Genomic DNA, 12908 nt, shown 5'->3' with positions numbered 1-12908 from the left:
CAGCTGCATGCAACAAGGTTATGGTGGATGGTGGTATTATTTGAGGTGAGGGTAAAGGGGTTGAAAGAGATATGTCCTTGGGATCAGGACTGTGGAAGATGGATCCGAGTGGGTCCAGAGCTTCATATTGTGGTGTCCCTGTGCTTACAACCTGATCCTTTTGTGAGGATGCAGGAGGAGTTTGAGGCTGGGGTTGAGATCTTTCTTCCAACTGTTGTGAGGAAGTAGCAGCAGTGGTTGTTTGTGACTTTTGTGCTGTCACTGGCATTGTATCTGGGATCTCATCTTCCAGAGTTGCCTTTGGTTTGGGTTTGGTGGGCTTTCTGGATATTTTCTTTTTGGTCTTTTTAGTGGTGGCAGGTGTGGGTTTCAAAACAGTGGGTGTGCTGCTTTGATCACCTGGAGCAATGGGCTCAGCAGCAGATACCTGAGCAGCAGTTTCATCTGCTAAATTCTGCTCAGGCACCTCTTCTTTTGTTTTTATTGGTGCCAACATTCTAGAGAATGTCTCAGGTGTTAAACAGTTTATTTTAAAAGAGGCACCTTGTTTAGGCAAATCTGCATCTTTCTCTTCAAATTTTTGTTCAAAAGTAGCTTAAAAATCTTGGAAAGAGCAGAAATGCCTTATTATCACCGTTTTTTACCAAGTCATCAAATATTTCCTGGGAGTAATTAAAGTTTTTATTGTTTAAAATTGCATATCCCAGGCATTGAATTTTTGTTGGTATTTCATTAAAAGACGTTGTTTTATTAGAAACACACATTAGCAGTGTGTGAAATAAAAATCTGGGTGCAGAAGGAAAATAACCTTTTTGTAAGGTATCCCTTTTAGGTTGCTCTGCATAGCCCCTGTTTATGAAATCCTTTTTCAACTCATCTTTAGAAAATGAGGTTTTTCCTTTCAAATCATCGAGTTTAAAGATTTCAGAAATAGATTGTGGAGAGATTTGAACCTTCTTACCCTGTATCGAGGAGTTGATGGCTGTGATGATGTCTCCTTGTTTTTCAAGGGTGACATTTTTCCAGAACTCTCTCTGGGTTTGAAGATAAATGGGAGCGTCTGCTGTTATCAAAGTTTTGTACTTCGATGCAGATAAGATGTCAATGATGGAGTCGAAGGTGTTGTCAGTTGTGGGTTTTGTGAGTATTCCCACATAATTGTGAGGGGCTTTGTAACAGATTTATGTGGTTTCGACGGCCATTTGAGTGGCGTCTGTTGGGGTGGAGGAAGAAGATGGTTTTGATTTTGACTTCGATTTTGGTTTCGTCATTTTTGATGAAGAAGATCGAAGGAGGTTTTTGTGAAGAAGAGTGGGAAACTGCTTTGAGAAGAGAACTTTTGGAATTCAATTCCACAGTGTGAGCCCCTGTTTGGGTTTAATCAGGGTTTTATTTTAGGGAAAAGTGACTGCTGATGTGGCAGCGGTTATAATGATCTGACGGCTAAAAACTGACCACTTGCCAACCCCTGATGAAATGGTAAATAATGGAGGACAGTTGTTTTGACAACCACTGATGGATCAAGCATCAGTAGTTACAACGGTAATGAAATGAAGCAGTGGGTGTATCAGTGGATGGAACAATGATTTTAAACATCAGTGTTTTTGAAGAGCAGAGGTTGACTATCAGCAGTGGACAGACTTTAGAGAGCAGATGTTGAGGCACAACAGCATTTTAGGTACAACAGTGGTAGAAAATAAAATGAAGACTGTAGGATCGTTTTCGGCCCTGTTTGAGTCGATCAGATAAGTTTCTATCCAAATCAAGAGGCGGAAATTAATGATTTGGTGCTATTCTAGCTATATTCATTTTAAACTTGTTGTATTATTGATCAAATGCACGAATACAAGGTCAGACAGCACTTCAGCAGCATGCCGGAACAAAATACACCGTAACTATTCAGGTTCGCTAATACATCCCCTATATATAGATGGTTGGGTTCGCTTATATGTACCTGTACATATAAGCGGACCTACAATCATGTCCTAAAAGCGAACCTAACATGACACAAAGGCGAACCAGATCTATTACATGACATAAAAGCGGACCTAGCTAAAACCTTAAAAGCGGACCTATTACAAACATGTATTTCTAGGTTTCCGTGCCATGTCTGATCTCTTCATCTCTAATACTCGATGTAAGACGTAGTCGACAGATGTAAGTGCACCAACAGACCCCCCCTCGGATGTTGATGGATTCTTCATAGAGTCTTCGCACATGTCAATCTACAATCTTCATCAGTCGTCAATCTGCCTCTGAAATATCTGTCATTCCAAGAATCCTCGTTCTCTTTCTTCATCATCACCAAACTCTTCTCTCACAGCTGTTAACACGGTGTTTTCAGACTCCCCCTCTCAAACAACTGGGATCGTAGTCTGGAATTCACATCTTCATTCTTCAAATCAAGATTATTAACAGGCTCTCATCAAGTTCCAGATCAATACCTGGCTCCATTCTCTCTCGGGATCAAGATCTGACTCAAGTCCTGCACAATCTCTACCCAACTATAAGTTTCTATTAAAAGATTAAACTTTCAAACTTTTTAGAAACTTGTACCAGAAACTATATTAATGATTTTACATTCAAGATCTTTTACTGGCATTTTTCAAACAAAAATTTAACATCTTCACATACACTCTTCCCAAACCAGTTCTTCAAGTTTTAGCACTTTGAATTTCGAAAATCAGCATCTCAACACCAGTTGTCGAAACTCTTTTTGACTTTTTCAAAAATTTTTGCTAAAACACACCAAAAATCTTTTTGACTTTTCTGAATGAAAGTAGAAAAGCAGAAAACAACTATTTACAGACAATATTTTTGTGAGTTTGTGCAAGAGGATCATATCAGTCATGAAACATATCACAAACACCGTTAAGCTTGATTACATATTAAGTTCTAAACAATTTACCTAGATTGTCAGTATGTTTGTCCACTTAAATTTTCACACAGACTTCAATTGATTCAAGATATGATATTAATGTTTTAGAGACTTAAACTTAATTGTGTATCACTCCACTTGAATATACTCCTGTATCCAGATCCCAAATATTCAGTCTTACAGGTGAGTATACCACAGATGATATCTGTAAAGGGATAGATGCGAAACAGTGAGAGCTCAGGTCAGAACTTCCGTTCAGCAGAGAGATGACGTGTGACAACTGGCAAAAATAATGGTAATTCCGTACAACTTAAACACTTGTTTTAACATTTAATTTCCCTCTTTACGATTTAATTATCGCATGATTAGATCGTATAAGTTCTAGCAATCATAGGACATGGTTAAAAATGCTAAACAATATTAACACAATCGCCAGGTCGCGAGAAAACCGCAAACTATGTCCTAATGTGTTGGCAAAATGCTAAAAGCACTATTCACCTGAGCACACTATTCATGCCAGCAAGTTCTAAAAACTGGCGGAACGAGCTACGAAGGGCATGAACACACTTCATAGTTGAAATATGAATAAAAACCCCCAAATAGGGACACCAAACACAAAAACACATTTACTTTCCGGTAAATGCACTTAATTTCACTTTATCCATTATGCGCCAAAATACCACCGAAACAGAATGTCCGCGGCACTAGAAATTAACATTTTAACGTCCGTAGAACTTGTAAATAACAATTTACATCATAGATAAGCTTAGGAATATCAATGGGATACTCGAAACATTTACTCCCGGTGTCACGCCGCGACTTTCACACACTGTCCAAACTCGAGTCGATAGGCGAATAAATTATATTTCTACCATCCAATCTCCTAAACTAAAAGGCTAGTGAACTAGTTAGCGATATTTTGGCATCATAATCGCCTTAAATAAACGCCATAGCATCGATGGTAAAATAGAACCATCGCTCCCAGTATTATATAACATCTTTTATATTTCACCCGAGATCGAACCGAGGAGCGAACTAGTGGTATTTTTACCATTCTAAACTTATACCCATTAAACTAGTATAAACTAAATAGAGTTCATTTAAAACTCTAAACTATTTTTAACACCCTAATTACCCTACCTAAATTGATTACCTAAATTAACATATTAATATATATATATATAACTTTAAAAAAAATAAAAAAAAAATAAAATTAACAATCCTAACATTCCATTTCGGTCAACATAGTGGACCCCCCAAATCCACCTACAACTTGTAAATCTTGGTAATATGGTATGGCCTTGAAGATTTTTTTGAATAATTTTGAAAGACCATGATGTTTATAATCATACCACCACCAATCCCCTTCATTTACATCATTTGTAAAACTCACTAAACACCCCCTTTAGTCCTCTCATGCTCTCGGCTACAAGAACCACCCAAAGCACCACCATAATTTAGCCATAAACACCACATTTCAACCTTGGTTAAACCTTTTTATAACCATCTAAGCATCATCTTTACATGGAGCATCACTAGGGCTTTGGTTGGAGCTTAATCCTCTTCTTAATCATCTTATAATCTTGTGCAAAGTTGTAAGCTCTCACTAACCACCTTTTTAAGTTTGTTATTATATGTAGATTATTAAAGTACTTGTTGATCATCTTGAAATCAAAAGAAAAATTCCACTTAAAACCCTAAACCAAAACTTAACAACTTGCTAAATGTGAATTATTATGTGATTATTATGTGTTATTGAGTTGTATGAGTTGTATGATCTTGCTTATCTTGGTCAAAATAAGTTGTTTAAACTTATAATTTAAGTTGAGCATGTTGTTTATTTAGTGTAGTAACTTAAATAAGTGATGATCTTGTTATATTTGACAAAAAAAAATATGATTTAAACAACTAGATGTTTAAATCAAGAAAGATCATCACCCTTAAACATATGAGCTTTATATATATTTATATATGTGTGCTTAAACTTGAAAGATTAAAGATTTAAAGGACTAAACTTGATGGTTAAAGTCTAATAAGTGTGAATTTTTACTAAAAACAAGTGATTTAATAAATGGTTATGAAAACTACACTTAAAAGTCTTGGATTTCGAGACATAAAAGTGTTGGATTTTTTTTAGAAACTTTATATATATAAGTGCTCATGATTTAAGAAAATAAGTAGTAGAAATTTGTTTACTTAAAGTTGTATTTTGAGGAGGTTAATACATTGATGATGATTTGGAAATTTAAAAATGGTTTTTAAACATGTATTAAATACATGGGAAAAATGCCATAGTTTAGGGAAACCATGGCGAAATTTTATAAAAATCTAATCGCGATTAAAAAGAGATTAATGGGGTGATTAGCATGGTTAATCGTGATTAGTAACTTTAATTTCGATTAACGACCTTAATCGTGATTAGATGAACCCTAATGACGATGGTTAAGTCTTAACCATCCAAGAGTTTATATAAACTCAAAAAGATATTTTTTTAACATAAAAGTGGGTAAAGTTTATAAATAAAACAAAAAATATAATTTTTGGAAAATTATATATACATATGCTAAATACTCTATTGGTGTATATTACTTGTGTAATGTATGTATGTATTAGTAGTAGGAGAAATACATACCAAAAATAATACATAGAATCCTTGCAAAATATACACTTACACCACGACGAAAACCTCACGAATACTTGCAAATATAACAACGGTCGCGAACCTTCACGCTTACTAAAAATATACACTTGTGTGATACCAAAACTCAAGGCGCGAACATCGGACGACGAATCTCAAACAACGGACATCCGATGACACCTTTTGCTTTAGCGACGAAACGATCAATTTCAACACAAAAATTATATAAACCAAACGTTATGACAAGTCTAAAATAAAATATTTTAGGCACTTAACATACAATACCGACAACGAAAAGCCGGAAAGTTTAATGCGAAAATGACACTAAGTGTAATTATAAAAGTTACTAGCATAATTATTAACAGATTACTAAGAATGCATGAATATAAATATTGGGCCAATTTATAAAATATTGGGCTAGGCCCAATATCCTAAATACCCGGGCAAAGGCCCATTCCACAAATACTAAATAAGCCCACTCTAATAAGTGAAATGGGCTAAGCCCAAATACAATATTAAAATGGACTAAGCCCACTAACTTTAAGTCATGGACTAAGGCCCAATAGAAAAAGCTATGAACCAAGCCCAAAACACTAAATGGTGGGCTAAGCCCGAGGTAAAAATTCATGTATATTTTTTATAAATATATATTATAAAAATACATTATAAATACGGTATACCTACCCGTATAATACCGTATACCTACACGTATAATACGGTATACCTACACGTATAAATACAGTATACGTACATGTATAAAGCACACAAATACAAGTATACATACAGTATATGTATATGTATAAAAGACTCTGGTACATGACGATATACGCACACACACTTATTGAAGTGTACTCTCTCACTAATGTTGCACTTATACGACAACGTATTTTGACGTTAAAAATAAATATTTTTAACACTTTTTACACTTATATTTGTGTAACAAATATAAAGTCTCGAATCAAAGTATACCAGAAACAGATGCCAACATATTATCATTAAATTACACAAGCGTTCCAAAACGAAATGAAAATAATAAACGTTCAAGATGAACAACGAGTACAAGGCCTAGGAAAGGCCGACGTGTCTAATGAGTTAGAACCCTTGTAGGTTGACTCGTGTTACGGAAAACTTTGGTTGAATACCTCTCTCTCTCTCAGGAACGCAAAGCTGTGAGTTCATGTCCCCCTTTTCTTTTAACGTTTTGGTTTACAACTTTCGGGGGGAAATACATTTGATGCGCATTATAATAATTGCCTACGCGGGTTGAGTACCTCCTATGTCGTCACATATAATAATGTCCTTGCAAAACATTAATGATCAACATGTTCATAGACGCTTTACATACCTACTTATAAACTAAACTTTCAAATGTTTTTGAGATTCATTTGATGCGCATTACACATAAAACACATGAACTCGCTCAACTTTTGTTGATGTTTTCAAACTCACATGTATTTCAGGAAACTAATGAAACTTGGGTGCTGGTGTTTACTATGAAGCTTTTGGAGTACAAGTCATCGATGTCATCCCTTTTGGAGGGTTTGGTCCATATATCTCATCTTCAATGAGATATAGGACGCAAAGCCTCATGTTTTAAACTGGTGTTTAACTCGTCTTTTGTAAAACTTATAACTTATGTCGTTTGGCATTTTAAACAAACTTATGATGTGTAATATTTTTATTATATCAATGGATGAACATCGCATGTTTTTATTCATGTAGCTGTTTACTTATATCGTATGCAATGAGAACTAATCAAGTTCACACCGCGCGCTTCCGCTAATGAGCGGGTGTGACAGATTGGTATCAGAGCTTCGATTGTTGTGAACCAGGATTCCTTCTCGAGTCTAGTCTACAATCACTAGGATCCTTCCACGAAAACATTTTGTGTTTGTAAAATGTTTTTCATTGCATATACAAAAGCACCAAGGTCCGATAACAAAACTCTTTTCAAGAAAACAATGCGAGGACATTAATTGGGGCATAGTCTATACGGGATAGACTTGCCGAATTAGAACTGAAACGCACAAGGACAATGTGATCACATGTGATATGCTACATTTAATTTCCCCATGCATATATATTAAGTAATGTTATTATTTATTGATAATATATATATATATATATATATATATATATATATATATATATATATATATATGCATGTTGTACACAATATTTTGCCGAAAATGAAATACCTTCGACTTCAAATTCTATTGTTGTTCTTGACTCGCGCGGTGAGAATATCGACCTCGCATTTATTGCGGAGCTTATGGTGAATGTAGTTACTAAGTGAGACCTTAAGCTTGATGTCGTAGAAGATGGTTGTTCTTCCATTGAATGTGGAAAATGCCAGACTTCGATAGTGATGATGACGAGGCGGAGGAGGCAACCTCGGACAACAACTCTATTTGTGGGGCGAGGTCCCTGTGGCTTTTACGAATCATGATTAACGACATTCTTGTCCAGACCAGGAAGGTGAAGTACTCATCTTGAAGGTGCCCCTCCAGCTACTATTGCTACAAATTGTCTTTATTTCTACTTCGTCTAACGTTGTGCCATTTCGCGAGTAATGACAACGGATGTTAGCGCGTGGACCATCATGAAGGTCCCTTCTATGTTGAAGGTATGAAGACAGTAGTGTCCCCCCCTCGATCTGATCATCTACTCTGAACGAGAGAACATTAGGGTGACCATGCAAGGCAATTTATTATTTCGGGGGCCCACGTAATAACAACTTGTAGTGCATGGAAATCCTGATGGGCTCTGTGGGTCAAGCTAATGATCACTATCTATTCAAAAATCTTAAGTTCTATCTGGTAGAACACTAGCCGGGGTGGTACTATAGCACCCTACGACACCGGAAGATCACACGTATTTGTTCACACCTAGCATTCGATTTATATCACGAGTCGGTTGAGACTAGTCAACTAAACAAACAAAAAAAATTGTTAGCCACCGCCATCACCAGCCTACCCCCCACCACCACACCATACTGCACCTGCCTACCCTGACTTTTCTGTTCGAGCGCTTGACTTAGTGCTCCAACAGTAAGTCAGTGCCCTCTCTCGCAGTGTCTACGAGCAGGGGGGTGAGTGTGCCCATCTTCTCCGCTTGATCTATCCTTCACCACACCCCACCCCTCTTACTCCTTAGGTGATTATTGCAGATACTTTTGTTTGGGAGTTGCAGACTCACTTTCAGTGTACATATGAAGACCTAGTATGAGCTGAAGACACTTGAAGATTTTGAGGACCAATGTGGAAGAAACAGACTTTACTATTTTTGTGTATTATGAACTTGTACGACCGGGGTGATGTAGCTTCGAGTCCTTTTGTTTTCTTCTACTAAACAATGTATCAAGTTGTCTGATATATGAAAGCTCAGTAGTTTGTTTTCCTTATTACACATTGTTGTTTATACATGTGCATGTGTGGCTTATGTGATTGCATGTTTGGATGATGTGATGATTATTTGTCTATTATCTATATACATATACACCTTAGTAGACACATATTTAATCAAAAGTATTTGTCTAATCTTCCTTGACGTTTCTTATTAGAAGACAATGCCGCCGAGGCGAAGTACCAACACAAACCCCCTACCGAGAACAGAAGCCGAACTGAATGAGCGCATCTCTCAGGCGATTGCGCAGTACGAAGCCAACCGCTCCGAGCAAAGCGGTGGTACATCAGGAAACAATCCCCCTGCCGGTAATGTTAAATCGTCTATGAAACATTACAATACTCTCGTATATTCTATTCGTACTATGTCAATGCCCATTCATGGTTTGTGGTTGTAAATGTTTCAGGTTGCACGTACAAGCAGTTTTTGGACTGCAAACCTCTGAACTTCGATGGCACAGGCGGTGCCGTAGCATTTGTGCGCTGGACCGAGAAGACAGACTCAGTCCTAAGAATGAGCAAATGCCTTCCTGAACAAAGGGTCACCTACATCTCCGGGCTATTCTTAGATGGGGCGCTCTCATGGTGGAACCTTCAGGTTCAGACTAAAGGAGAAACTGCTGCGTATGCTATGAGTTGGGACGAGCTCAAGGAACTAATGAGAAAGAAGTATTGTTCTAGGGCAGGATTCAGAAACTTGAGACCGAGTTTTGGAATTTAAGAATGATCGGATCTGATATCGCTGGATACATACAACGCTTCCACGACTTGTCAAGGGTTGTTCCCTACTTGGTGGAACCTGAGTTTAAGCGGATTGAGAGGTTCATCTGGGGACTTGCTCCTGAGATTCTAAGCATGGTTACTTCTTCCAAGCCCCCTACAATCAGCGAGGCAATCGACTTGGCTGTCGCCCTCACCGAGGAGGCTCTTCGTTTAGACAAGTTTTCAAAGCCAGGCTCTAACAAAAAAGAGACTCATGTGGAGTCTTCAAGCGGCAACAAGAGAAAGTTTTCAAACTTGAAGAAAGGCACTCAAGCAAACAACGACAACTGGAATGCGAACAAACGAAGGGAAGTGAACCCAACTCGTGGTACTAAAGCTTACGGAGCCACTAATGAGGCTAGTGGTAAAGGGTATTTGGGTTCCAAGCCTAAGTGTGAGAAGTGCAAGTTTCACCACAATGGTCGATGTCTGAGAGCTAAGTGTGACAAATGTGGAAAGGAGGGGCACAACAAAGAAACATGTTGGGTAGGAACTGGAGGAAGAAATACAAACCGAGGAGGAAACAACAACAACAATCAGGGCGGAAACAATAACAACAACAACCAAGGTAGAAATGGTAATGGACGAGGCCAAGGTTGTTTTGGCTGTGGAGACTTAGGGCACTTTTTGAAGGATTGTCCTAAAGAAAATCAAGCCCGTGGAAGAGTCTTCACGATTGGAGCACGTGAAGCGCGTCAGGACCCGAACGTAGTTACGGGTACGTTCCCTATAAACCAACACTTTGCATCCATTCTATTTGACACTGGCGCCGACTTTAGTTTTATATCTATAGAATTTAAGAACATACTTAGCCTAGAGTCGAGTAAACTAGACGTCCCGTATTCTATAGAATTGGCGAATGGAAAATTAGTTGAAGCGGATGAGGTTATCAAGGGTTGTACACTCGAGCTTGGAGAGCGAAATTTTCTTATCGACTTCTTACCCGTTGAGTTGGGCAGCTTTGACGCGGTTGTTGGAATGGATTGGTTATCCGACAATCGAGCAGAAGTGGTTTGTCACGAAAAGAGCATCCGCATCCCATTGCCGAATGAAGAAACGCTTATAATCCATGGGGAGAAACGTGAGACACCTCTACGGATCATAAATTGCATGAAGGCGCAAAAGTGTCTTCGAAAAGGCTGTATAGCCTTCCTCGCCCACGTAGTTGACAAGGAAACCAAAGAGCCGAGGCTAGAAGACATCCCTGTCGTGAAAGAATTTCCAGAAGTCTTTCCAGAAGACTTGCCTGGACTACCTCCGCAACGTCAAGTGGAGTTTCGAATTGATTTGGTGCCAGGAGCGGCACCAGTGGCGAAATCACCATATCGGTTAGCTCCGTCTGAAATACAGGAGTTATCTACTCAGCTGCAAGAGCTGCTAGATAAAGGATTTATTAGACCGAGTTTCTCACCTTGGGGAGCTCCGGTATTATTTGTTAAAAAGAAAGACGGCAGCTTTCGCATGTGCATTGATTATAGGGAGTTAAACAAGCTGACCATCAAGAACCGATATCCCTTACCGAGAATCGACGACTTATTCGATCAACTACAAGGTTCCAGCTACTACTCCAAGATCGATCTGAGATCGGGTTACCATCAGTTGAGAATACAAGAGGAAAGTATCCCCAAAACGGCCTTTAGGACTCGTTATGGACATTACGAGTTTCTTGTTATGCCGTTCGGCTTAACCAATGCACCAGCGGTGTTCATGGACCTCATGAACCGTGTGTGTAAGCCATACTTGGACAAGTTTGTGATTGTGTTTATCGATGATATCCTAATATACTCGCGAACCAAGGAGGAACACGAGCAACAGTTGCGAGCTATTTTGGAACTCTTGAGAAAGGAACAACTGTATGCAAAGTTTTCGAAGTGCGAATTTTGGATTCGCGAGGTTCAATTCCTAGGTCATGTGGTAAATGAGAAGGGAATTCACGTCGACCCAGCAAAGATTGAGGCAATTAAGAATTGGGAAGCGCCTAGAACCCCTACTGAGATACGACAGTTTCTGGGATTAGCGGGCTATTATAGACGATTCATAGAGAACTTTTCAAAAGTTGCTCAACCGCTAACGTCCCTAACGCAAAAAGACAAGAAATTTGAGTGGGGCGAGAAACAACAGGCGGCGTTTCAACTGCTGAAGGATAAACTTTGTGACGCACCTATTTTAGCCTTACCCGACGGTACCGATGACTTCATGGTTTATTGTGATGCATCGCATCAAGGTCTTGGTTGTGTGTTGATGCAACGGGACAAAGTCATTGCGTACGCGTCTCGTCAATTAAAGGTGCATGAGAAAAATTATACCACGCACGATCTGGAGCTAGGTGCAGTGGTATTCGCGTTAAAGATATGGCGTCACTACTTATATGGTACTCGTTGTACAATCTTCACAGACCACAAGAGTTTGCAGCACATATTCGATCAGAAAGATTTAAATATGCGGCAACGACGATGGGTCGAGTTATTGAACGATTATGATTGTGAGATAAAGTATCATCCGGGCAAGGCGAACGTTGTGGCGGATGCCCTGAGCCGCAAGGAACGTATTAAACCTCTAAGGGTGCGAGCCTTGGAGATGACCATACATAATGATCTCACTTCTCGGATTCACGATGCTCAACAAGAGGCGCTTAAACCAGAAAATATACCAGCCGAATCCTTACAAGGAATGGAGGCACAATTGGTGCCAAAGGAGGATGGAACACTGTACTTTATGGGACGAATTTGGGTCCCGTTCTTTGGCGAACTACGAACAATTATCTTGGACGAGGCACATAAGTCAAGGTACTCTATACATCCGGGTTCGGATAAGATGTACCAAGATTTAAAAGAATTTTATTGGTGGCCTAAGCTTAAAAGCGACATTGCTGCTTATGTTAGGAGATGCCTAACCTGCGCTAAAGTTAAGGCGGAATATCAAAAGCCTTCAGGGTTGCTCCAACAACCTGAAATTCCCGTATGGAAATGGGAACAAATCTCAATGGACTTCATTACTAAGTTACCCCGAACCTCAAAAGGCCATGATATGATTTGGGTAATTGTAGATCGACTTACAAAGTCCGCACATTTTCTACCGATCAGGGAGAAGGATAGCACTAGGAAACTGGCCGAAATATATCTCAAGGAGATTGTGGCACGACATGGAGTGCCTATTTCTATTATATCAGACCGAGATGGTCGATTTGTGTCTAGGATATGGCAATCATTCCAAAAGGCATTTGGAT

The sequence above is a fragment of the Helianthus annuus genome, chromosome 2 (genome assembly GCF_002127325.2).
Source record: "Helianthus annuus cultivar XRQ/B chromosome 2, HanXRQr2.0-SUNRISE, whole genome shotgun sequence".
Taxonomy (NCBI): domain Eukaryota; kingdom Viridiplantae; phylum Streptophyta; class Magnoliopsida; order Asterales; family Asteraceae; genus Helianthus; species Helianthus annuus.
The sequence above is the reverse complement of the archived record's forward strand: the minus strand, read 5'-3'. Positions refer to the sequence as shown.